The sequence below is a fragment of the Varroa destructor genome, unplaced genomic scaffold (genome assembly GCF_002443255.2).
Source record: "Varroa destructor unplaced genomic scaffold, Vdes_3.0 BEIS01000002.1, whole genome shotgun sequence".
Taxonomy (NCBI): Eukaryota; Metazoa; Arthropoda; class Arachnida; order Mesostigmata; family Varroidae; genus Varroa; species Varroa destructor.
The window spans coordinates 53,563,213-53,588,261 of NW_019211455.1; the positions used below are offsets into that span (position 1 = coordinate 53,563,213).

Below are 25,049 nucleotides of genomic sequence, written 5' to 3' on the forward strand. Positions count from 1 at the left end.
CCTACTCCGTCCATTTAAATATTAATACTGTTAGCAAGCAACATTACTGCCGTTATTATACCTGCACTGTCGATTTTGAGGAAAAGGTCTTTAACCCCTGATAGAATTCGCCCAATTGGGTAATAGCTAATTTTTGCTCGAATTTCGAAAGTGACGCATTATTGTTCGCGTTAGCGGGACTGTTGTTTTGCTTCAAAAGGAACTGGTTTTTGTCTGCTAGCAGCGTTAACGGACGAACACATTCCCGCCAAACAGGCAGCTAAAGTTCCCCCCAATTTGGGTGCACCACCCTATATGCACAAGTTGTCTGCGTGTAGCAGTCAGCAATGGACCGGAAAGCAGCTATTGTTGGCTGGAACGAGACGGCAGTCAGCAGCGACACTAAACAATAGCAATGCGGTCGGTTGCTTACTGACGTAATTCTTCTATATGTACTTCTTTTATCTTCTTCTATATATGACGAACAAACAAACCAGTCGAATGGATGAATGTATAATACAATAACCTTGTCCAACCGTTAGCATTTGACTGTCAGTGGCTAGACGCTTATTCCCGCTTTTTTCCATAACATAATACCACATCACATAACCGTTACGCCAGTAGACATTTACGTAGACAAATATACAAATACAGCCACACGGACAGCCATACGTACAAGCAAATACTCATATACAGTTTGTATTTAAGAGACAGACTATGGTCTATCTTTGATTGAGCCAAATGCTTCTTCGCAGTCCGACGCTGAGGTAGGCGGCACAGTTCACGGACATTGCAGTCAATGGTCCGTTGCCGTCGTTGACGCAGTGGTCGCTGCAATCAACGTAGCTATCGTATCAACCGTCGACCGTTTTAACCAAAGGAAAATAGCTAGCAAACGACATCCAAGCCGGTCGCTCGAGCGACCGGCCGACCGACCAGAACTAAACGCTTGTGAACTTCGTTTCTTTCAGTATCAACTGACTGTTGTTGTCTTTGTCTTCGTCGAAGTGATGAAACTTTACTTCGTTGTACATGTATAAACCAATCCATGTATGCAAACTTCTATAATGGCACCAACAGTGCGACAGCATCCGCCCCTGTGTCGTGTGTCCACAATATGAACAGCTGCAACGCGAACGCCTGTTGCGACAACACCTCGAACAACACCAACATTAGCGTCAGTGACAACAGCAGCAAGCGAAATAGTAATAATAATCTCACTATTACATTACCATCAAGCAGCATCATACGCCGGACTGCGCAAGCGTTTCTGAACGCGAGGCAATAACGATAAACTCCCCGGTGTATCGACACGCTCTTTGCCATCCTGGCTGGCGCCACCCTCTTTCCCCCTGGCTTCGATGTCCCTCTCCTTCATTTCGGATTGTGACCGTTGCTGCCGCAATTACACCGGAAACCATCCAGGAAGCGGCCGCATTCATGGCCGCGTGAGAGGCGCCACGACGATTCGAAATAATGCCAACCACAGCGGCCGAGCCTTGTGCGGTTAATTGTCGAGAGGGGCATTGCTTCGTAGTATTGCATTACAGTTGCCTAGTGTCTCCGGGGCTTATCCTATGCTGGTGCAGCAGGCCTTTGCGCTTCCCGACCGACGCCGTCAGTGGCGGATGCCGTAGCTAGGAGGGCAACATACAGCAAACTGGGTCGATATGGGTCAACAACAGATAGAGCACTACGGTCAAATTGAGAGTTGGCAGCGTGAGTCGCTGGGTGTCAGGCGGTCAGAAATGGTCAAGCTGCCAAGCTGAACGATATTTACGGTAGTTATAATAATAAGTACAATATTAACAATGGTAACAACAACAACAGCAGCAATATATGCAGGCGACAAACGAAGCTAATAGTAACTGAAGTCACATGTTAATGTATGTGAAGCACTTGAATGAAGGAGGTAGGGGCATCGGATCGAGCCTGATGGGTTGTGATTAGCACGTGTTCTATATAAGTCATATACACATTATCAACCGCATACAGCAGCATTTGTATTGAATGGACATTATGACTGGACGGTAGACAAAGCGGAAATGACGGAATAATGAACCGTGACGATGTGACGATGACGTCTTGACTTATACGTATAATCAAGCGTACAGCTAAATGTCTATAGAATTTAATGTAGCAGAATAAGATGCAATTATGGGTAAAAAAAATACCGCCTACAAGATGGCGTTGTAATTACAGAAGAGTTATAAAGCTAAGTAATCTGAGGTAATGCGATGCAATAACTGTAGTAATGAGATTGATGTTTCAGTTGGTTTCCAGTCGATTATGGTACTTGGTTATGTGAGTGTTTATGAGAGGCTAGGATATCGGGCCATATGCGGTAATTTATTACGAAGGGAAAAATGTAAAAAAAAACATTACATTTCCCCAATATTTTTACAAGAACAAACGAAACAAGTAGAAACATACATTTCCCCAGGGAGAATTATGCTTCGTCATTTGTTGCTATCTGAGTGGGGTCAATCAGATTTGTTGGGCGTCTTTCTGGGTTTTGTCTAAGACAACATTGATACTGATCCAATTTTTCCACAAATCCATCGTTCGTCCAACACTAAATCAATCTTAGTTTATTTCCTACTTAGAATCCTAATTTAACCATAAAGTAAATAAAACCTACTCAATCATTATTCAGCTCATAATAAACACATAATTGGAACTAGTAGCTGACGGAAGGTGCGAGCGAATAGAGCGGAGTCGCACCAGCCCATTTTGTATCACGCTACAGGTTGTACGAACCCTACTGACGATGTCATCGAGTATTGCGCAAACATCAGCCGTGTCCGGCGTGAGGGCAACCCTTATGAAGATTTTCTAGTCCATACGTCATGTATACAAATGCACGAGATGGCAGTTAGTTGATATAGAAAGATTTGAAATCATTTGACAACCGGCCCCTGCAATAAGTATCGCTGCCGTATCTGTCGTCGATCTAACTTCGTTGATTGGGTTGTAAAGAATCAATGCAATAAAGTTGCATGTTAGGCTTGAAACAGATTCTCAGTTAGAGGTATCGTGTAAACAACTATCATATGGTCATAATTACATTTCTAATCCAATAGTTCCGATTTGAAGATTGTAGATTCAAAAAAACATACTATCTGATACGTCTATGTAAACTAGATGCCTGATGAAAAACGTACACGATCCACTCGTAGAATATATATCATTGCACATGGCGGGTCAACAATTGGCCGACTAGGGAAATCAACGAAAGTGTATAATTAGCAAAAAAAAGATTATCCTACTCAAGACTGAGACGAAGTTTACGACTAGGACCAATGGAATTTCAGATGTACACCTACCTTTTTGCCTAGACGCAGACAACAGTTCACTATAAGCCTAATTTTGCCTTACGCTGTTTTTCTATTCTCGCTCTAATTTTGAGTATGCGTAGTAAGCGTAACGAGGGTAGTGTATAGACACAAGCTGAAATTCAAAACTTCAAAAGTAAGCTAAAACACTATGAAGGATTGCTCTCTGTTGCGGCAATCAGGAGGGCAGTTTTAAATAAAGACGAACCTATTGTTACTACTTAATATATTACTGGGAAAGGAGTACCTTTTCACTAAGGGAATTATTATGAATCTTACGCGTCGATGTAATTACTAATTTAAATTTAGACATATTGGGGGAGAAAAAAATATTTATCCACAGGATAATATAAAAGTAAAAGGACAAAATAATTTCTGCGTATATGTTTGACTATATTGGATCAGCTGTAAAGGAAAATCATTACTACAGGTATTTCAATCAAGAAAAATTAGGATGACGGAAAACAAGCTACAACCTTTGTGCATACCCGGCTATAGTACGTACGTTATGTCGATAGGATCTGCATGTACTAAAGAGTAACGCTTTGGCCAGGTTTTGGCAGTGACCTGTATAATAATAATATTATATTATTCGTCAACTTTTATCGCGACTCACCACAAACTGGATCGTGTCGACAAAGTTCCAATTCGAATTTGCCCCTGTTTCGCACGCTACGAGATCAAAATAGTGCGTCTAGAAAAAAAAAAAAGCCATATGCACCGTATTTGTTGAGTTGTTGCTAGCTAACAGAGATAGCCACGCTCAGGGAAGGCATCTGTCTACTGTGAGAGCATTCTATACGTGGTACGACAATAAAAATAGGTCGAAACTGAAAACGTATTGCATTCCGTTAGCGAGAGAGGGCCGACACATATATTCACAACGTCGAAGAACTACTACGACGACGACGACGACGACGACAACAACAACAACAACAGCATTAACAACTAAAAGAATCCCTGGGGAGTTTAGTCGACGCTGTTATATGGTTATTCCTTTAGATGGAGCGTTATCGGCCATGCCTCTTTGGTGGGCTGCATAAAGTCCAGATAAAGTTTACAAAACACGTAACAATAATTATTTTGTTTACGATTAATAATTACGAATTGACCGTTTATCATTTAAATTGACTATAATTACAGTTTTATCTCTATCTTTAAATGATAATTATCGCTATAACAACAAACAGACCCCAAGGTCACCGTAAAATTGGATTGGTTTGGTCCTGTATACTAGTTCCGCTCACGTATATTACAGCATCGGTATGTTGCTTTAATACACATTCTCATCAAAGCTATATTATTTTAGCGCAAACGAAGGCCTGAGAGCTGGTTAAGATATTATTCGTGCTTTATATTCTTTTATTATAAGCCAGCTAATCCTTATGCACGGGTTTGTATGTGTTCCGCAGTCCCACGAAAAAAAAACGAGCGTCTACTACAATACATTTTGTTTGCAAGGTCGAATCAGTATTGTGTTTTTGTCAGTGGATCTACTCACTCTGCAATCTGCCCTGGCTAGAAACCTGTCAGCTTATGCCAGATTGTACGAACTTTGATTGACAAGTTCTTGTAACTTGCTCGCGGTCGGTAGGGTGAACTGTAATTTTTGTTCTTATCCTTGTTTACATTATGCGACTTTTTTTTTCTTACTAATAGCGTTGTGCATTTGTAATCGTCCGCTAGAGCATGCGTACGTTCGTCACTTGACGCAGTTGAAAGATGTATAAAACTTTGTGCCTTATTGATGGAGTATAATTCCATTGTTAATGTCCCACATTAAATATTACTAGAGTTTTCTTTAGCGAAATGAACTGCATGTATATATATATATATGTACAGAGCATTGATCTTTGTACGAGAATATACGTGCGACGGATAGATATAGTGCAAAGAATCTTGTAAGCTCCACATATTTTACCTCTGGTACCTAAATCAAAAGGCATTACATTGGACGTTCGAGTTCTGCTAGACTATTTGGGTTTTTCCCCAACGGAGTTACGAAGTGGTCCGATGACAGTTTATCAACGCCGAACGCTTGCCACATGTTTCTTGCTACCATAGCAATACACTGAAAGGAACACTCGTTAGCAACCCAAACTACGCCACCCTCTTGCTACATTCTGCCCTGAGGGCGACGAAATGTACGTCTAGTAAAACTCAGTGTTTCGTCTCGTCAAGCACTTCACCGTCTGTATACTCATTTGGCCTTCTTTCGCACCTTTAGTTATTTTTTTTCACCTGACTTTCTATTAGACATGCCCTAGAACAGGAGTAGACTTTTTTGGACTTATCAGGTGTTTCTTCAATAGACCTATGAAACGACATAGCAACCGTACAAAATGCTATCGCTCTCAATAACGATTCCTTATTTTTCTTAAATTTCTGATTTGTCCTTATTGACCTGGTCGTCAATTTCTGGTCATAAGATTTGCCAATGCTGAGGTTTAGATCATTACAGCGTCATGCTTGTTAGTTGTGTTAACTGTGGTAACGCATTTAAAGGAACGCGCATTAGCTACCCAGAGCACGCTGCTTCATGTCGTTGCAGAGTAGAAAATCATAAGCGCAAAAATCGTTAATGATTGCGCTGGAAAAAGCTCCTGTAGTCAGTGCCTGTCATTGAATAGGCTATGACAGTCCTCGCATTTTAATATAGGGTTCAATGTTGAACTCATTTGGAGGATATTGCGTAATATTCCGCAAGGGGTGCGTTAGTGTTTCTTTGCTATTCATTGTAGACTAAAACGACCAACGATCGAAGTGCTTCCACCGCACTTTAGAATGGCCAATTTGCTAGAGTCACACGGAATGGCCTTTGTCACGAAAAGTAGTCGACATCGCACCAATCCTCTTGCAAGACTACGATTCGTTCTGCCTTCCGAAGATAAGTTCTTCTCGAAAACATTTTCGGCTCTAGTAACCAGAACCTTTTGTTATTGGACGTGGTCAAACATATAAGGCTTTTTATTCTTTAACATTTGTTAAAAACAGTGTGCACTAATACCTCTGCTGTTGGCTGAAAGAAGTATAGAAAATACACTGTTGCGCAGGATGTCAACAGGGAACATGGCAGCCCCATAGGCATTTGCTTTTCTTCTGTATCAAGACATCGAAATAAGTCTCGAAAGTTGTCTAGGCTGGCTAAGTTGTCTTAGAAGGCCTTGTTGTTTCAGTTTGACACTGCCGCTTTAATTAGAATGCCGCACAGAATTTCCACTGCTTGGCTGTAGCCTAAGTCTTAGAGATGCAAGATCTCTTAGCAAGTATATGCCGGTACCAAAAAAATCAAGCTGTCAACAATCCGCTATCAGAATTCATACTTAGGAAACTTGAGAAATCATAATAAGCTGACCTCCTGGGGACAGTCGTCTTTCCCAAAATGGTGTACTTTTTCTGGCTGAGAGATGAGAGCGGAAAGGGAGCTCCTTCGACTCTACTTCGGCATTGGCGACACCTACACAGGCAGTTAGGCTATTACGTGCTATGACACGCAATGCGAGTTTGGAAGTTTCAATAGACATAAAGACACACACAGCCAGTGTTTGTCGTACCTTTTTATCGAGAAAGAGAAGGCGTTGGAAAGAATGCCAGGCCTCGACGATGAGGCCTGGCAAATCATTGAACATTCTTTGCTCGATGCGTAGACGTGGATGCAGGTAAGCAACCCTTACGGTGAGCTTAAACGATGTAAGCACCCGCACGGCTTCTAATCCCATTCCTAGAATCTGTACACGGTTGTTTAAGTACCGTACGGAGCAACGTCAGGGGGATGTAAGCAAGTCACAGAATGATCCCTTAGAATAATAGACCTGTTTACCAAAAGATTAACACACCAAACAGAAGTAGCCAGATAGACCTTCTGTTGAACTGTTACTTCTCCTGACTGACGCGTGACGTGCAAGTAAACTTGTTAACTACTGGGGGTTAGAAGCGAAATCTCTTTATCTAGAGATCTCTATGTAGAGGGATCTACGCCCTTGGATATCCTCGATTAAGGTTATGGACCAACGTGAGATGGGCAAAGGGTGACATCTGGTATAAGTTATTTATCGTTTTGAAGTAAAGACACCTGTAAACTTAGTGCAGATCTACAAAAGAAGCTATTTAAGGCTGCGGAGCAGCCTTGCACTACGACCTTTTAGGAATGATCATTGTCATTTTAACTGCAGAGGAAAAATAGCGAACTAAGTATGAGAGTAGAGTTAAATCATCTTAGGCATATTCATAATAATATAATCGGCTCTGGATCATATAGAATCAATGAATCTATTCATAATACTAAGACAGTAATAAAGAATTGTTCTTATTACTACATATGGTTTGTCTACAGGAATTTTGTGTAGTTTAAAATCGACATCTGCATATAGGAACATTAGGCAACGATTTTGGCATAGTGCACGGTAAAAATAGCCACGTATGCGTCCTGTTCTAATTGAGCACCTAATATTCGACACGAATGTACCACACCGCGATACCTATACAGACATGTATGAACTTTTCCCGTATTCACGAATCCGAATAGGTGGAAGCTGAGTGTTTCACCCGCAACTGTCATAGGTTATCCACATCGGTTAGCCATGCACTATATACTGGCTGCGGCAGACAGACTATTACATAGCAGCAAGTAGCGACTGGTTACTATGGAGAGCGCGGTCATATGGCAGCAGACGCGTTTTTGTTATTGCAAATATTTCTAACTCTAATTATTATTATTATATAGTTAAGTAGTGCTAAAAATACAGTATTCACGTTTCTATTATGACCTGATCGATGTCTACACTTTGACGTCCAAAAGGCTTCTTTTAGGCCATTTGTACTTGAGTGGACACTTGCACAGAACACGTTTATAGACACGTGTTCATTATTGATATACGTAAATAGCTATGGTCGTCTAGGGCAGGATGGAACAACAAAAAGCAGAAACGAGTCTACAATTGAAATAAAAAATATCGGCTGTACAGACTGCACGTTTTGTGTTAACAGTTATTAAATATTTATAAAAAATTAGATAAAATATCATCACGCATCAAGCCTATCGTATCATGTGCTTAGTTGCATAGTGAGCTCGTCGCTATACGATAATCTTTTTTTGCAATAAAATATACAAACCTGTGTTATGTCCACTCCTTTATCAACGTAAAAGCTCATCGTGAACAGACCTTAGATTCATGGCAGAATTCCATGTTCATTCAAACATATCCTTCAATCGACTTATTTCTACTCTGCCTGACCAAATGACTATGATCAAACGTTTCGGATTTTACGTCCTGTCGTCCCTAATCATTATTCGAACGACGGACGTTCAACGCCAAACTGAACATGTCTCTGACTAGGCCTGATCTGGGACTTAGGCCATCTCACCACGTGTCTTTAGATTGAGTAGGCAAACACGTTACCATTTTACCACCGCAATAGCCAGGACAGAACATATACTACTTAGTATTAGAAATAACTATTGTTGTTTGTAAAGTGTTAAGTATAGCACCGTATCCAAGATATACTATAATAGTAGTAATTGCGCTTCATTAAATACAACATATCCGCACATTGACCGTCTCTGATCTCTACTCGCGCACCAATTATTTATACTATCATCCAATAATGGGATCGAAAGATGACATACGTTCGTGTCAAGTCAATAGAGTCTTACTGCGCCCCACCCAATGTACGACCTCGCACCATCAGGCAGCAGGAACATCTAAGTTAATTGAAGAAATGAAGGAAGCAATTATTTGATGATTCTACGCATAAGTTTATTGGCAGGCGCATCGTGCAAACGCTCCTCTATGATTTTATTATTAAATGAATAAATAATAATCAATTGTTATTATTTATTCATTTATTCATAAAACAGCCGCTAAAGAGAGCCAACCGCGTTGGGCAAAATGCGTGTTTCGTTGATGTTATAACGCGATGCCGTAATGCCACTCAGCGAACTCACAGTTAATATTGAAGTTAGTCCTTATCTTACTAATTCATGGCCCTGTCTGGCCTACGTGGTTTGACGCTGGCCTGGAAGACAAAGATACTCCCCTTCTAATGGTGTCGAGGTAACGTTGAAGTGTATATAAAGGTCAAATATCTGTCAAAGGATGTCTGGCCAAGAAAAAATAATAGGAAATGCCGTCGGGCATTCATAACTGAAGGAAATTACAAGATCGAACCCAAAGAACGAGTTGAACTAACAAAATACCGTCGGTTCCGGTATTCTATTAGTAAAACGGGCTCTTTATTATATCTATGTTCCCTAAGTTGAAATATTAATTTGTCTTTATTGGATATCGCCCCGCTTACCTAGCCATCCACACCTGAAACTATTTCTAAATGGTGTATTTGATAAGCGTCGACATCATAAATCTATTTTATACATACATTTAATCTAGCAAAAATGCTTAATCATATATCCGTCTTTAGGAAAGCCTACTGCTCTATCATAAGTTGGCCATATGCTTGCTATCGTATTATTTGCCCATCAATTAACTGGTACAGACTATGGCATTCTAATGACGTGGTCCTTCGATCAGCAACTGTTTTTTTGCCATAGAACATAAAGGATGGCCTCATCGGTTATCCGCGAAAGAACATCTCTTACAAGTTTCTTGTTATGGCCTTTGTCGTTTCCATGCTCGCCTGTGCCACTTTTTCCTTCTCGCGGTATTGGACATTCACTCTTTGCATTGTTGTATCGGAGCCTTGTTCCGATCTTATTCGGCCGTTCCGACCGCTTGATCAGACCAGCCCCGATCCAGTTCCGCCCTTCGACAAGTAAGCAGGCGGCGCCCCTTCCAGGGGCAAGCAGTGAACGACCTTCTCTAGCATTCGCTTGCGGCGAGGCCCTGGGGGCGGGCAAGGAGAGCTAGAAGAGAACGCTCGTCCGAATCGACCGCCTTTCCCCCCACCCCTTCACCTTGTATGTTCATTATGCTTGATTATTGATTAGTATTGTTGTCGTTGCCAGCGTAGCGGAAGACAATGCTGCGTATTGCAGTAGCATTACCTCAGTCCCTTATAGATTCGCATTGTCTGGAACCTATGAGTATCTCACGTGCCCCGTTTTCGCTGCCTTTGCCTGACCATGCACACGTGTGCAGTTGTAAAAGGAGTCTTTTGTGTTGTTTCACTTAACATAGTATATTGGTGAGATCTTCTTATCGGGGGTCTGGGATAGTACTATACTACTGTTGCTAATATCTTTTGGGTGCTTTCTATCTTTTTTTTTTCGAATATTTTTATGTCTTGTTGCATTTTGTTGTTGTCGTCGTTATTTTTCATCGTTATTCTTGTGTGACATTGTACGTGAATTATTGAATTATATATAAAGTCTATCTAAATAAAATTGTGATTTATTATGAAACTTATTTGCGGATTTATTGCGGAGTTTTATCTTACTTTTACTGTTTTTTTTTCGGGCCAAGTATCAGCCTTGCCTGGCATTATCTAATCGAAGTGTAAATTAACGACAATTATATGGAAAAAAAATGCCAAGCCTTCTATTGGGGTTTTACTTACTTACGGTTGCCTTTTACTGTTAGCCCATATCGAAAGTTTCACCGTGTATCCACTTCGAGAATTGTTTCATGAATTGCTTCGTTTAACGCCTCTTGCTTCTAACTACTACTGAAATATGAATGTACAGAAACGATCAACTATATGGGAGTTTCTGTACTTCCACGTTCGTGGCCTTTATTAACTACTTGCTGTTGCTCATTTTTACATCGCGGTATGCCTTCACGCTCCAGTCCAACCTAAGTTCTCACAGCTTTTCTCACCGATTTTCCCTTTCGCTGCATCGCTTTCATGCTATTGGTCAAACGAAAAAGACAACTGCACGTTCCCCACTGCTAGCAGCGTCTATTGCCAAATGCATCGTGCGGAGTTAGACAGGCCACAAGATAGATTGCGTGGACACCATTCTCTAATCTGAAAAAAACCCTTGTCTCATTCCAACAGCTGTCCCTCCTTTGTACGTACCAATTTCCCTTCGAGTAAATCTTCGATGTCCTTCGAGGCCTTAAGATGTGCATCCTTAAATTTACCGGTGCATAGTGTCCTGTTGGTGTGCGCGATTCGACTCTCAAACCGGACGAAAAGACCCGAGGTCGCAGATTGAGCTCGCACCAGGATCTTGCAAACTGCGAGCAAAAAGAAAAAAAGCGAATCACTAAGGCACTAAAGATGCATCTTAGCATGAGCATCGGTCACGGTGACGGCAACGAGAACGTGCCCGCACAAGTCAGGCACGGAATTGGGAGAAGACGAAGCGTAACTAGGTCATTGAATGATTGCTGGGCATAGAGTAACTCGGTAGACCGGTTGGGAGGCAGACGGCATGCCAAGTATTGGTGCTGCCAGGAAGAGGAAATAGCCGAGCCGTCAGAAAAAAGCTGCCGACTGAGTACTGCTGTTTTGAATAATGGCGGCGCCAATAAAGCGCGCTGTGGCCTAGACGTTTTGGCCTTGGATGAACCGCAAATGGATCGAAATAGCCAGAAAGGACAAAGCCTAGGTTCTAGAAGGTGCTCCATCACGTGACATGATTCACAACGAGAACACAAGATGCTGAAAACAAAAATAGGAAAAAATAACATAAAACAGGATAGTTCAACAAATATAGCAAGTCCATTTTAGAATCAGGAAAACGGTTTTACGATTGTTCGACCAGAGTAGCGAGAATGCCGTCACGTTTTTGGCCTGCTAAAAGCAATCTTCACTTCGACCATGACAATGACAAACGTTCGTTATTTCGTTGCATTCGTTATTGGTATAGCTATACTGTAATCTATACGTAGCTAGTATAATAAATAAACAGACCGATGTGAAGCCTGCAAGCTTAAGAAGCGACACATTGCTCCGTTCAGTTGGTTAGCTTAGAGTGCTATGTCGTCAACCAAAAAGGCGAAACAATGGTGCAATTTTGTAAGTACTCACAAACTAATTAGGATATATTAGGTGTACTTGAAAAGAAGTTATTCGACAAACTAGACATGGAAAATATGCTGTTAATGCACTATAATGGTTTTAGGTCCCACAGGTAACAGATAGTTGTGTTTGTTTGGCAATATATTGAAAAAAAAATAAGATTTATGTTATATTACGTATCGCACTGCGGCTCAGAAGATGTCCTTGAATTTTATCGTTGGTTAGGCTGATAGCCGCTATAATGATGCCCAATTAACAGTGCCAGGTCTAAGGTTTCTTCGAGCCTCTGGCCGTATATACCGATTCATATATTGTAGCCTTTGTCGATCTTCAACATAACTCGATATGGGCGCCTATCAAACAATGGTTTTGCGTGTTCAGATTCGACGCTGTACTGATACGGTCCGTGTGTTTTTATCCATTCAGTCGGTCGCTCGAACGGTGTATCTATGCACAAACGCACAGGATACCATGCTAGTGCACTTCCTGATGGGGCAGCGGTTGACGGCCTTCAAGCGATCCTTCCGTTCTACTTCGTAGCGTCCCGAGGCGGGTCATTCTACACAGGGCCAGAAACGTCACTGCACGAAACAGCATCCGTCAAAAATGGCTCTTGAGACTCAGCAGGCTCAAAACATATATGGGAAATTTGCCACCATGCCGCTGATACAAGTTTCTATTGTGTGTTCCAGTCGCACCGAAGACCGTGCGCCAGCACAGTCCAATCTTTTCTTCACTGAATCACTTTTCCTGCTACAGATGCTTCCCAAAAGCCTCGAAGTCAATAGATCTACAATACTTCAGGTTACGGCGAGCAGCAGTGTATGACCTCCGTGTTCGCCAGTGCCATCGAATTGAACAGGACGGATTCAGAAAACATTGGCTCCATTATAATTGCGCTATGTATCCAACACAGTGTTATGCGCATGTCGTACAGGCATATACTGCACAGAATATCGTTCTAACATGAGACGATGTTAATGCCGCCACATCAATGTTACGTCAATGTGTACACGTCTATATGCATGTGATTCGGTCTATGCACAATGAGGCAACGGTGACACTGACTCAAAGCACTGTTACGACGTCCGCGAACGACGGTGGCAGTCAAGCGAACCGTCGATCCCAGAACCTCTAGAGCCGAAGGACGAAGAAAAAAAGTGTCACGCTACGTACCAGGCATAGTGTCTAACTAGAATCGGTGTTCGGCAACGATCCGAAAAGCCGGTGCTTTTACAGGCCACAGACTATTTCTAAGGGCTGTCCCACATCCGTTCCGAATTCGCTCTTATGTAGAACAGAAACGGAAGATCAGCAGCGAACGTAAGTCGGTAGCCAGCGTACGTACGAACACCAACGCACATGTGCATATACTGATGTGCTACCGGCGTCGTGAAGTCTCGTACAGAGCCAGGAAGACTTGTTTACATGGCTTTACGCTGTCTAGTGCTGGACCCTGCTTCGAATCGTAGCGTCGCTTCTTAACGCCGAGTCGTGCTCCCAAGCGGAGTTGTGCACGCAACCGTTGTTAGCCAGACAGGCATGCTTCGGTGCGAATGTCGCACAGCAGATGCCTGCGCCAGACTCGCGGCCGAGTACATGCCCAGAACCGTAGCAATAGTCTAAACTAAAGACGGAACGTCATCTGCTTTCACTAAAAAAGAGTCCCTGTGTTCAACAGCGCTATCAGTCATGTTGGAATAAAACAGTAAGAGGACAAACATTTTGTCGGAAGTGTTCTACATGTTCAATTTGAGGCTAACTTCGAAATATTTTCACATCGCACACAAACCTAATGCTTCACCAAAGATCTATCTATTTAAATCAGTAGTTGACACGGGCTATATGCAACTGAATGACTATGATGTTTTGAACTGGGCGAACGTGTCGGCTAGGGCTTCTTTACCGCAAGTGATAATGCTGGAGGCAGCCCGCTTCTATATTAAAAAGCTATGGAGGTTTCAGGACAACGTTTCAAATTCTACTTGTAGACTCGTAAAGGTTCGTCTCGTCGTATAGTATCATTTTTTTGAGAACGAATGAAATGAATTTCGTTCGTACAAAATTATATCTCTTAGAAATTAATATCACATCTCGGACTAGATTAACTTGGCATACATGCGTCTTGTCTACTCAATCAACTATGGAGGTGGAATATTAATTCGGGAGCCTAGACAGCCTTTATTAGCAAATGGTTGGGGTCCCCCGCTGGCACGACAGTATGCGTTGACTGCAATCGCTTTTCGCCAATCGCTTCGGACTCTTCGGCAGTTGTGAGCGTTTCTACAACCGGGATCGACTTCAGAGTAATGCACAGATTTTCGATGATCAGTAGATAGTAGAGGTGTTGTTGTTACCGTTCTAGCTGATGTAACTATATCTAAACTTCGAATAAAGTTCTGCTTATGTTTATGTAAATGCAGCAACTGAACATTTCCTGTTATTAACGCGTGCTGTGTTTATCTATTTTGAAGATTACGTACTCTACACTCTACTATTAATAAATACAAACAAAACATCAACTAAGTAATTTCGATTATCTGCCTTAGGGCGTTGGTTCCAGTATATTTCTGCTCGTTTATGTAAAATATCGACACTAGCCGTTTCGTATCTATTAAGTTGAATCACAAAGGCGATAACATAAGATAGAGAAGTTAGGAAAAACTTGTTTCTACTTGCACTACTCCGGACTCGAGTATATCTTACATGACTATTTCTCCTTCGAATAAATCTGGACAGACATGTCTTATCTACTCAGTCAACTATGAAAATGGTAACCTTTTTACGAGGTGCTTCCAACGGCGGATGTTTAACGGCGTATCGTACTCGTGTTGAAACTGATTGAGAACAACTTCGTCTACGGTGCAATAATTCCTCTCGACTGAATAACTTTCTTCTTGCACTAAACACGGGTCTACGTCCTGTCACTGCAGAGTCTTACCAAATACTGTACCTCGACTATTCCGTTCATGGCAGAATCAGTTTTCCTCCAAAAAACTCTAGAGACCCTTTCCTTCCACGTGCCGATTGCAGGATGACTTCCACTCATCTAATTATTGTGGGCGTCTTTTGTTTTTGAAAAAGATAGCCTAAGGGCGACAAAGATCAGCGCTAGGAAGCGAGCCGTTGTATATTAGGCTCTGTCAATGATCGGCGTCAGTTGAGCTCTCAACTATGATACATCACGATGGCGCTCACCGAAGTTAATAGCCAGTCAATCACATGACTGGACTTGGGAACGTCGCCACACAATTTATAGGCAAACGGGAGCTGTAGACTAATAGGGATTGCTGATGGCCTCCTCTTCCTTCTCCTGTAGATTGTTGATGGACTCTATGCGTGGTGAGTATATATGATATCTCGTTTCGCATGAACGAGATAATCGTAAAGACTCGAAATCAATTCTTTAAATAGCCACAGGCCGATTAAAGCTGTTCCTACAAGACCGACCGACGGACATGATATATCCTATATGAGATATCAGAACGTAGTCGTGGCCGCTGAGTGACCAAAAGAATAATGAAACAAAGAAAAAAGCTAATAGTAAACCGCGTATCACGATAACCCTATTTATTGCCTTAACGATAAAAAACCCAAAGAAAAAGATATCCATAGGAAATATGTTTTAGAGGATCTTTGGCGCGCCGAATGATTTTGACTGGATGGCAAGCATGTTAAATAAATAAGCTTGATAAATAAACATTAAATACATGCATGTTGTCTGTTGTTTACGGATTCGAGCCTGTACGGCAAACTTCTGACCTTTCATTGGTAAGTCGGTCATTTGGGCATAACGAAAATCACAGGCGAGCGCCTTGTATCAATGTTGTCTTCAAACAACCAGCAGTCGAAACAAAAGACAGCAACTTTGGCCTATTGAAAGGTTTCTTTGTTTGGGCTTACCTGAATTTACGTAGCCAAGCTCTGCGGACGTGTTTGATAATTAACCACCTAAACAACATAAAACAGTCAAGCTGGTCTCCGTTATTTTCGTTAGACGTCAGGCACATTTTTAATAGATCTATTTGAAAAATATTTGCCCGAGTAAGGAGTGCCCCGCCATCTTCACTTGCCCAAGCAGAGCTTTTATTATATATTATTTATCATACCTGATGCAGGCGTCCTTATAAGAATACCTGAAGAATCGAGGGTCATCTTTGCCAAGTCGTAAATGCGTATTGCACTCTTCAACATATCCTATTTGGACGAGTATTATATGCAACAACTGATCAAACGCCGGAAATAGCCACGTCAACCTAATCACATGATGTACGAATTTTGCTTTGCTATGTCTGACTCGCCAGTATGAGGGACAATTCCTTTTTGAACTTACTGAGGACGGCCGAAACCCAAATCCGTCAACTACATTTGTCTTCATGATGACTTCACGGAAAGGCTCCTTTGTTCAAGGTATGGCTGGCCGCAATAAGCGTCAGACACGTTGTCTGTCACAATCAATAAATTGCCTTTGGACTCTGATATTTGAGTCCGACTGGGAACTGCTCTGTTCTACCATTGTAGTTTAGAACGGGTGATCACTGAAGTGCGCCGGTTTGTATGTACCAATAGAGTTCAGTCTCGATTTCAAGATTTGGTCTGTCTCCGATCTCGGAACACCGTCGCCTTGCTGTCTTTCTTATCAAAGGGCGGCGAAAGGCGTGATAGCTGGTTCTGAATCGTCCCTCACTTCTGGCGGCAGCGGCGGTGTTCATTAGAAATTCTCCCCGGTCGTTTCCCAGGCGGAGGTATATTTCCTTCTAACTCGTCGGCGTGCCTATTCGGCCTCGGTTTTCAGACTTACGGTTCCACCCACTGTTGGTTAGGTCGTAGTATTAGCAACGGAGGGAGAATCTTGCCGATGCTCGTTTTAGTGCTGAGTTTCGACGATTGTTGGCTTTACTGATGGTCTGTACAGCACCGAGGTCCTCCTGTGGGATCGGGTATGGTACCATTGTACGTAATTCTTTTTGTTCCTAAGGGAAAGTAGCTCCTTCAGCCGATCGCTAGCCTTTCTGGGACGTTAGGAGTGTGAATTCCATCTCCCCTGTTCCTCGACAAAGCCCAAACTCATCGATAGTTTCAATAGGGTATTCATGTTCCAGTCAACCTGCCGGTCGAGGAAACCACCCCACACTCTTGGCTGGACGCAACCAGTCTAGTCTAATCGATTGAAAGTGTCAGAGGCTATTGGAGGTTCCTTTCGTTCGCGTACTTGCTCATACCTCACAGGGATTCACTTTGGGCCTTTAATCCATACACCCGTCTTTTTAAAGCTGGTGTATATATAATTTTAATATAATAATTGTTTTTCGTAAATTTGTAAACGTATTAAAGTTACAGATTCATCTTCCTAAATAGACTTTGCGACAATATTGTCACAAACGTTTAGAATCGTAAGGACCTAATACTAGGCCTTACGCAGTCCACACATAGCAGCAGTTGTAACGCTGTGCTCGGCTAAAGTTCCGCTTCATTGATGTGTTAGAAGCCGCCATCTGCAAGATTCTAGTAGAATATCAACGGAAGTCCCAAAGGTAGAATGAGTTACAAGAAGCAGCGGCAGCTTTGGCTGCCCGCTGATCGGTGTTCAGCTACAGCGTGAAAATTCGCTATGTTTTGCCTGAATGACGCCCACAAATATGAGCAGTATATCGAGTGATGATACGCTATTACTTTGAACGCCATTTTGGAACGATCTAACACGAACAAAGAGACAAACAGACTTATTTGTCAACACAAAATGGAATGCAGTGCGTCCAAATAGCGCATCACGCGAACTTTCGAGCAGATTTCGATTTCGCCCAGAAGATCGCAGTTGAAGTCGTATGTCCTGTTGGTCCCATCAACCATCTACCTTAATACAAAGGTTGGTATTGTCATGGTTCACGCACAGAACCACTGACAGGCACCTATTCTATATATACATGTATATATACAACGCATTTATATGCATTCGAGGTGACGGGCACAACTGATCAGTCATAAGTGATGCGTCGACGTCCACGCACCACTAGAGATGTGCGTGTTGGCTAGTTGTTCGGTTGCTTTGGAAGGGGGTTGCCTTGAGATGCCACCAGCCTGATAAGGCTGTTGGCTATCTATCTGGGCTATTTTCTCGACACAAAGGTGCACAGACTGTGTGCTAAGGGCAAGCAAAAGGAAAATGAGGTATCGGCCCGAAAGAGCGAGGGCGTAGGGCGGTTTTGAGATGGGTCATTGGGATGAGTGGGTCATGCAACTGGGCAACCTGCTGGCCAAAAAGCCAACTTTGTCTTCCAATCGGACATAGAGATGCGTTTACAGCGTCCTTTAGGTGGTAGATGGAGAATGTGCCGTTAGCTGTTGGACCGTCGTCTACTACGAATGCAACCATCGACTGTCTCTGAACACTTTGATGGATCAGCGCGCCTCTATCACTAGCACGGATAGAGGGGCTTTCCTAACGGAACAATCTCTACAGTCCGCCGATCCAACTACCAGTTTGCTATGGTAGCACTCCCGCCACGCCGGTATCACTTACTATAATGATATTCGCTTAATGAACGAGATCCGAGCATATACACAGAGAAGCACGCTGAGGGTGCTATCTGCTGCTGTCTTACTTCTATGCGTCTAGCGCTGACATGGTCACAGTGACCGGTGGTCGCACATGTAATACGTAGCTACTGACTTGCTGCTTTAGTCGTGGACATCACTGGAGCTCTCTCCGGGATCCAGGATTTGTGCTGACTATGTTGACATGGATACGAGGATGCCTTAGTGCAGCAGCTTTTTTGACACTCGGCAAGAACGGGAGCGAAAAGAGATGGCGAGGGGTGCACGAGAGGTCAGTAAGGGACTTCCGCAGGACTCGACTGAAAGGAAAAGCCAACCTGACGCCACTGTAAAAGGGCCTCTTCTGCCTTACGCTGTTTAGGTGAGTGCAGCCGATCCACGTAGTGAACGAGCCCTGAATGGTGGCTACCTTATCCTCTAGCAACTCACTGATCTTCTTATGAAACCTAGCCTTCCGTATCTGGCTATGGGCTACATTTGAGATGTTTGTAATAGATGTGGCTAGGGAAGATGTACCTCGCGTGCCACCAATGTGCTTACGCCATTAAATACGCCTTGTTCATCAGTTGTAGTAAGGTGAAGCTGTTACGAGAAAGGTTTGTCAATGAGGAAACCGTTTTATATTGTTTGATGCGTCATAGCAAAGACCGCATTCGATGCATGGCACACGAGTACAGTTGTACAACCATCATATTACTATACCGTATTAATAGATAGTATCGTTTCATTAATACACACGAACGTGGTCCTAGATGCATATTATTACATTGGTGCTGTGTCAGCCTTTAGAGTCTATCGAACGAATACTTCGAAATAGGGCTTCACATGATATCATCATTGCAAAATACGTAAGCTTTAGAATTCCACTGGGTAACAACAATAAAGTTCTAATGAGAGCTCGCTATTAAGCGACCTCGACTAGGAATAGGCTTTCAGTTTGTTTGTTAACTAACATTTTAACCTACCGGCAATGGCGTTACCTGAATGAAACTGCTTCCCGCGAACAGCGACTGTGACTTGGAAGCTTCGCCATAGCTATATTCGGTTTCCGGACCTTCCGGAACGCGCCAACGGCCGGCAGTAGATTATCCATCGGACGGTCGGAAGGCTGTTTTTGCGCCTTTGACTATGTTGTTGTCTCTATTATGTTGATGGGCGTTGAACGCGAGTGGTTTCAACTAGTAACTACCTACATCGTTACAGTTATCCGCCTCTGTCCGTTGGCGCCCACAGCGCAGGCCACAGACGACTACACTAACTGTTGAACACCGGACAAGATCGGGACTGCTATATCAGACCTGGGCACTGTTGTTCTCGCATGAATAGCTAGATGATGCGATAGACAAAGCACGCCAAGAACTTCGCATGAAGATAAGTATGGATAGAATGATGAGCTAATGGACTGACGAATGAACGTGCTACTTCGAGCCACGTAGTGCTCGCCCACGGTGGCATTTGATGATTAACCAGGTTGGCGTCGTTCATTAGTGATTAGTTAGCCTAAGACAGTAAAGAACAACAGCTTAACTTTTTGAAGCACCAATGAGCCGCTGTTGACGGCGACGCTTTGACGCCGCCAGCGGTGCCAGCTAACGTCAGCCCACCGGTGGCGATCATTGGTCACAGCAACCAGCGAAAGTGAATAGGGTGACGTTAATAATAGTAAAGTCGTATGTTGCAGCCTAGCGGCTATAAAGCGTCAGCATCACGGGATGCATCGCGGTGTGGCGGCGCTTGAACTACTCAGTCAACCAGCCACCCATCTAATTTTTAGCAGGTGGCAGCAGTAGGAAAGTCAGGCAAACGACCGACCAACGGTGCTGGTGTCTCAAATAACTACCTCAGGAAGGTTACGAATTACCACAGTAGAAGCAGTAAAAAAAGTGTATGAAGGTAATAAGGGGGTGGGCAGGGGGTTAAAGGAGAAGGAACAAATGGATGATAGTTGAGGCTTTATTCTTCTACGGCCACAATGATGGTGCTGGTGCTGATTGTAATGATGACAATGGTCCGACAAGCCCATGAACTATAGGAGCCTTTTCGTTGCTACGACCCTTCGTTGCCGCAGAAGACCTCGGTCTTCCGGACAATGCCTTCTGCTGTTTCTTGCTAGGACAATGTCCATGCTAATGAAAAGGGTCGATGCAACGTTTCATCTTTTATCTTCGCTGCTTTTCCTATGGGGCTTTAATCGTCCCGGCTGGTATCGCTGATCGTTCGTTACCGCTAGAAAACATACCATATATATATATATATATATATATATGTACTATGTGTAGACGAGTTTTATAGAACGTGGCGGTGCTGGCGCAGCCGGATGACTCTGTTTCGTTGCAGACGTAGATGAAACGAAAACAAGGACGATGAAAATCGCCGACTTTCGGTGACTAATTGACAGGTTCGACAGCATCCGCCATTACTGCAGTGGATAGCATTGGATTCTAGGGGTGCGGCAAGTGAACAGGAACTCTTGATCATTGCTCACTGGTTGCCCTCACATAGCGTTATCGTGTATGTGTTGTTCGCATTGTTCCTGCCCAAAAACGGAAGGGAAATCGTGGCTACCTATATTTTCAAGCCACGTGGTAAAAGCGAACTAACGTGAAAAGAGAAGCTAGCCTTTTAACCAAGGTAGTGCTGCGATCTGCAGGAGTCGTTCGTTCACCGGGATGGGTGACAATGATTATGCGCGTTATGGAAGCTGCAGGTGCTTATCACGTCTCACTGTGTGCAGATCGACCGTGCGTGAGCGCCCTTGCTTTCGCTGTCGGCTGCCGGTTTCCACATGAGCGTTTGATTTTGATGGACCATCAACAAGTGAATTATTGTTGCAGCTACTGTATGGAAACGATTAAAATAACTGAGTAACTAGATCCTGTGTAGAGTCTATGTGGTAGCGACAACAGCTGGCGAACGATGTGGCATAAGTCCCGCTTGGCTTTGATACTTTCGCAGTTCCCTTGCCTTTGTGCCGCAAGCCCCGGTAATCATAACCCAGCAGAAGTGTTATTGGCCAAATTAGCGGACAGTGTTGTTGCTGCTGCTACTTGTCCTATTTCCAGTAATCGTTTGGTGTTGGTAATAATACGCAAGATAAATTAATGCTTAATAGAGGTTCTGTACGAAAAGTTCGAATCAATTAAGTTTAGTGGCTGTGATCGAACTATAGTGCGATGGTGCGCTATTTTTATTGTGTTGCTTTTCGTAAAGAACAACCTGACCGGTATGGTCGAACCCCGCAAAACGTAAAAAGCAGGATTTTATTATTTCTTAATAGGCACATCACACCGGCCTTCCGGAAACCGTAGTTCTCCTCTTTCCTTTCTTTTCAACAGAAATAGATACAAAACTTCACCGGTGAAAAATGAACTTCACACTGATGTTGTCACACACAAAAGGGAAGTCGGCTTAATGATTCGATGATAGCGCATCTGCCCAAAAGCCTTAGGCAACACACGTGTGGGAAAGTAGAAAAAAGACGATTCTAAAGACAGACATAATATCCTCATCACGCTGGGCCCAGTCATCTAAGATAATGCCTAACGCTGGTTTCGAACGTAGAACTCAAAGTATTTTTCGTTAGAAATGGAAGTAATGCAGACCTCAATGGCTGATCGTTCACTGTTCTCGTTGTAGTTGCAGTGGTTACCTATGAAGAGCGGATGGATTTAGGGTCGTTCATCTTTCAATGTGTAGCTTTCACTTCGGTGTTGCTGACCTCTCATTTAGTGAAGGTTATTTTGCACACTGTAGCTGTTCACAGTTTGAGCAGAGCTTTGAAGCGTGCAAAGAAAACTATCCGGGATCCAACGCCGCCACGGTTTCTTCCGTCGGGGCCGACATCGGATGCATCCGGTGGTGCTTACCTTTGTCTCCACGTTCCGACGACAATGCAGGGACGTTGGGTGCGGAATGGCCATCGCAAAGATGGCAGTCGTCACTGTGCGCGCTGAGTCGGAAAACGCGCCCAACGCAGCGCTCCCTGTGGTCACACCACGATAAAGGCTTCGGCATCAATTGCACACCAGAAGCAATCGAAAAGCAGAGGCCTGACCTGACCGGGTTCCGTAGCAATCGTAATCGCTTCTACAAAAACTAGCCACCTGCACAACTCAGCGCTAACCCTGGCTGTAGGCAGAAGCAGAAAATCCTGTGGACTGAAGTGTCTGACATAGGGCAAAACGGTACGTTTTTCAACTGATTTACGTCGAAGAGACTGTTTGCTGTGCGGCCAACACGCCCCTTCCGACGTTTCGCACGAAACGTCGCTTCCGAGCGTTACCAAGCAAGCATAAACAGGTACCTTTCTAAAACGTCACTCACAATAAGCTGTAAGCAGAAGACCAAGCGACGCCAGCTAGACGGTCCCGGACATATGTGTTAGCTGGACGTCGCACCTTGCAGCCCTGCTGTGCATTTCCTTTGGCTGTTAGCGTATTGTGTACGCAACAGCCAAAGGAAACTGTGTGGCTCAGACATTCTCACACAATCTCCCTTAGTTTGTAGATTGTACCTTGTTACCTTTGTCTCATCAAACGCATGCGGGTTGGCACCTGCTCTCAGCTTCGACGCGACCTTAACCCAGAGACGACAAAGAGCAACGGCAAAGCTATCGTGCTATATACGCGTTTTTTTTTTGTTTTTGTCTGCCTCCATTTAACGGTGATTCACCGTTGCCGTTACGACACTGTCACAATGATTACGCCTGTCATATTCATCTCTGCTTCGTTCTCGGTAAATAGTTGCCCTATGTTAATCAAACGATGTTTGCAGATCAAACAAAGAAAAAGCGGTCGTTAGTTAAGCCTGAGCAACGTCATTAACCATAGGTGCCTTTGCAATACATACCGTGCTCTACATAGCGATGATAATCGTTCGCGTGACGATAGGCTAAAAACAACTGTAGAATTAGTAGGAGCTATCCACTTTTTCTCCTTCTTAGTTATCAGGTCTTCTCGTAGGATCGTTTACCTGGTTGAAATTTGGCTTTCTTCCTCTACTAAGTTCGACGTTCAGCTAGAGCAAAAGGGCGTGTTTATGTTAAATCGGCTCATCGGTGGCGCACAGCTTAGTGGTCATGGCTATCCGTTACTTTGTTGACATCTTATAGTTTACGTTACGACTGCCGCTTGCTTCGCGTGTTATGGTACAGATACAACTAGAATAGATCCTGCTCCAGACGAACCCGCTACGGATTTCCTTGCCCTTTTTGTTACCAAGCAAGTGGGTCATCGTAATTGCATGTCGATGCAGTTGTTGCCGCAGCAACAGTAGAAATCTAATGTATATGTATGCGTATTACCGTTTCGTGATGTCCACTCGTAGGTTTTTGACGTGACTTCATTTGGCGTTGGCCGAAGGCCGACCCGATCCGCGCACGTCAGCTATTAGACGCTAGTTGACGGCTGGCCGATTTGAACTTCAAATATCGCCGAGGCGTTGGCCAAAACATGGCTGAATCTACGTTCATCTCGGAAACCCAGCCCATACGTCGATTGACGGCCCACTCCATTCACGTACGTCTACTCGACGTCATTCAATGGATAGGCTAGGAGACAAGTCTATGTGTACTTGTTGTAATGACTGTCGATATTGGCCTTGTTTTTACGCATCCACACAATCCTGTATCTGTGTAGGATACACAACGACGTGTCGCTATATCTTAGTCGACCTGGCTGGTAAACAAATGACAACACAGTAAGGAGTCATAATCCTAGGTTAGTTGTGTTCAGTCACAGCTCGTGTCATCGGAGCCGTTTGTATCGTCAGCACGAGTTAAATCACAATAAACCCCAATAGCAGCATAAATTTATTTGTTGTCCTGACGGCCTTTGACGCTACTGCACTGTCATCGTCCGCTCGATGCGGTAACTGCATCTTTGATGCTGTTTTCGCGTATACCACAGCCAGGAGTTGATCCACATCGAGCGATTATTGTGTGGCAGACGACTTCAACACAATTGTCCCGTTCAATATAAAGCGACGCCAGACGACGAACCTAGAGGGCCATCGAACCCACTGCCTAAAAGCTAAGCCAAGGTCCACCGTCGAATACGGTGACAATAACGTTCCAGCACTGATATTTATGCAAGGATCCGTTGGGCTGTATCTGTCACATTTGTTCTAGCAGTGGTAATTTTGTTTCCTAGGCATTCGAGAATTTTTTCATGTGATTCAGTGCGTTTCCTCGTTACGTATGAAATGTGCATGTATGCAGAATAGGTATCGTTTGAATACCATGAAGCCGAAAACAATCTT

The 25,049-nt window shown here is 43.5% G+C and overlaps 1 long non-coding RNA gene across 7 annotated transcripts in view; it reads right to left on the reverse strand.

The window, feature by feature from the left end:
• LOC147757998 (uncharacterized) overlaps positions 1-25,049 on the reverse strand; it is a 66,663-nt gene that overhangs the window by 39,340 nt on the left and 2,274 nt on the right. For 2 of the 7 annotated variants that reach the window (XR_015320932.1, XR_015320931.1), the window contains exons 1-2: positions 22,658-24,877; positions 11,289-11,449 (exon numbers count right to left, since the gene is read on the reverse strand). This is a non-coding gene — a long non-coding RNA (uncharacterized LOC147757998). Of the gene's footprint in view, positions 1-9,163; positions 10,932-10,958; positions 11,450-12,412; positions 13,365-15,014; positions 15,732-22,657; positions 24,878-25,049 lie in introns of those variants that run through there. The other 5 variants (XR_015320933.1, XR_015320937.1, XR_015320936.1 and 2 more) reach the window with 5 other exon arrangements.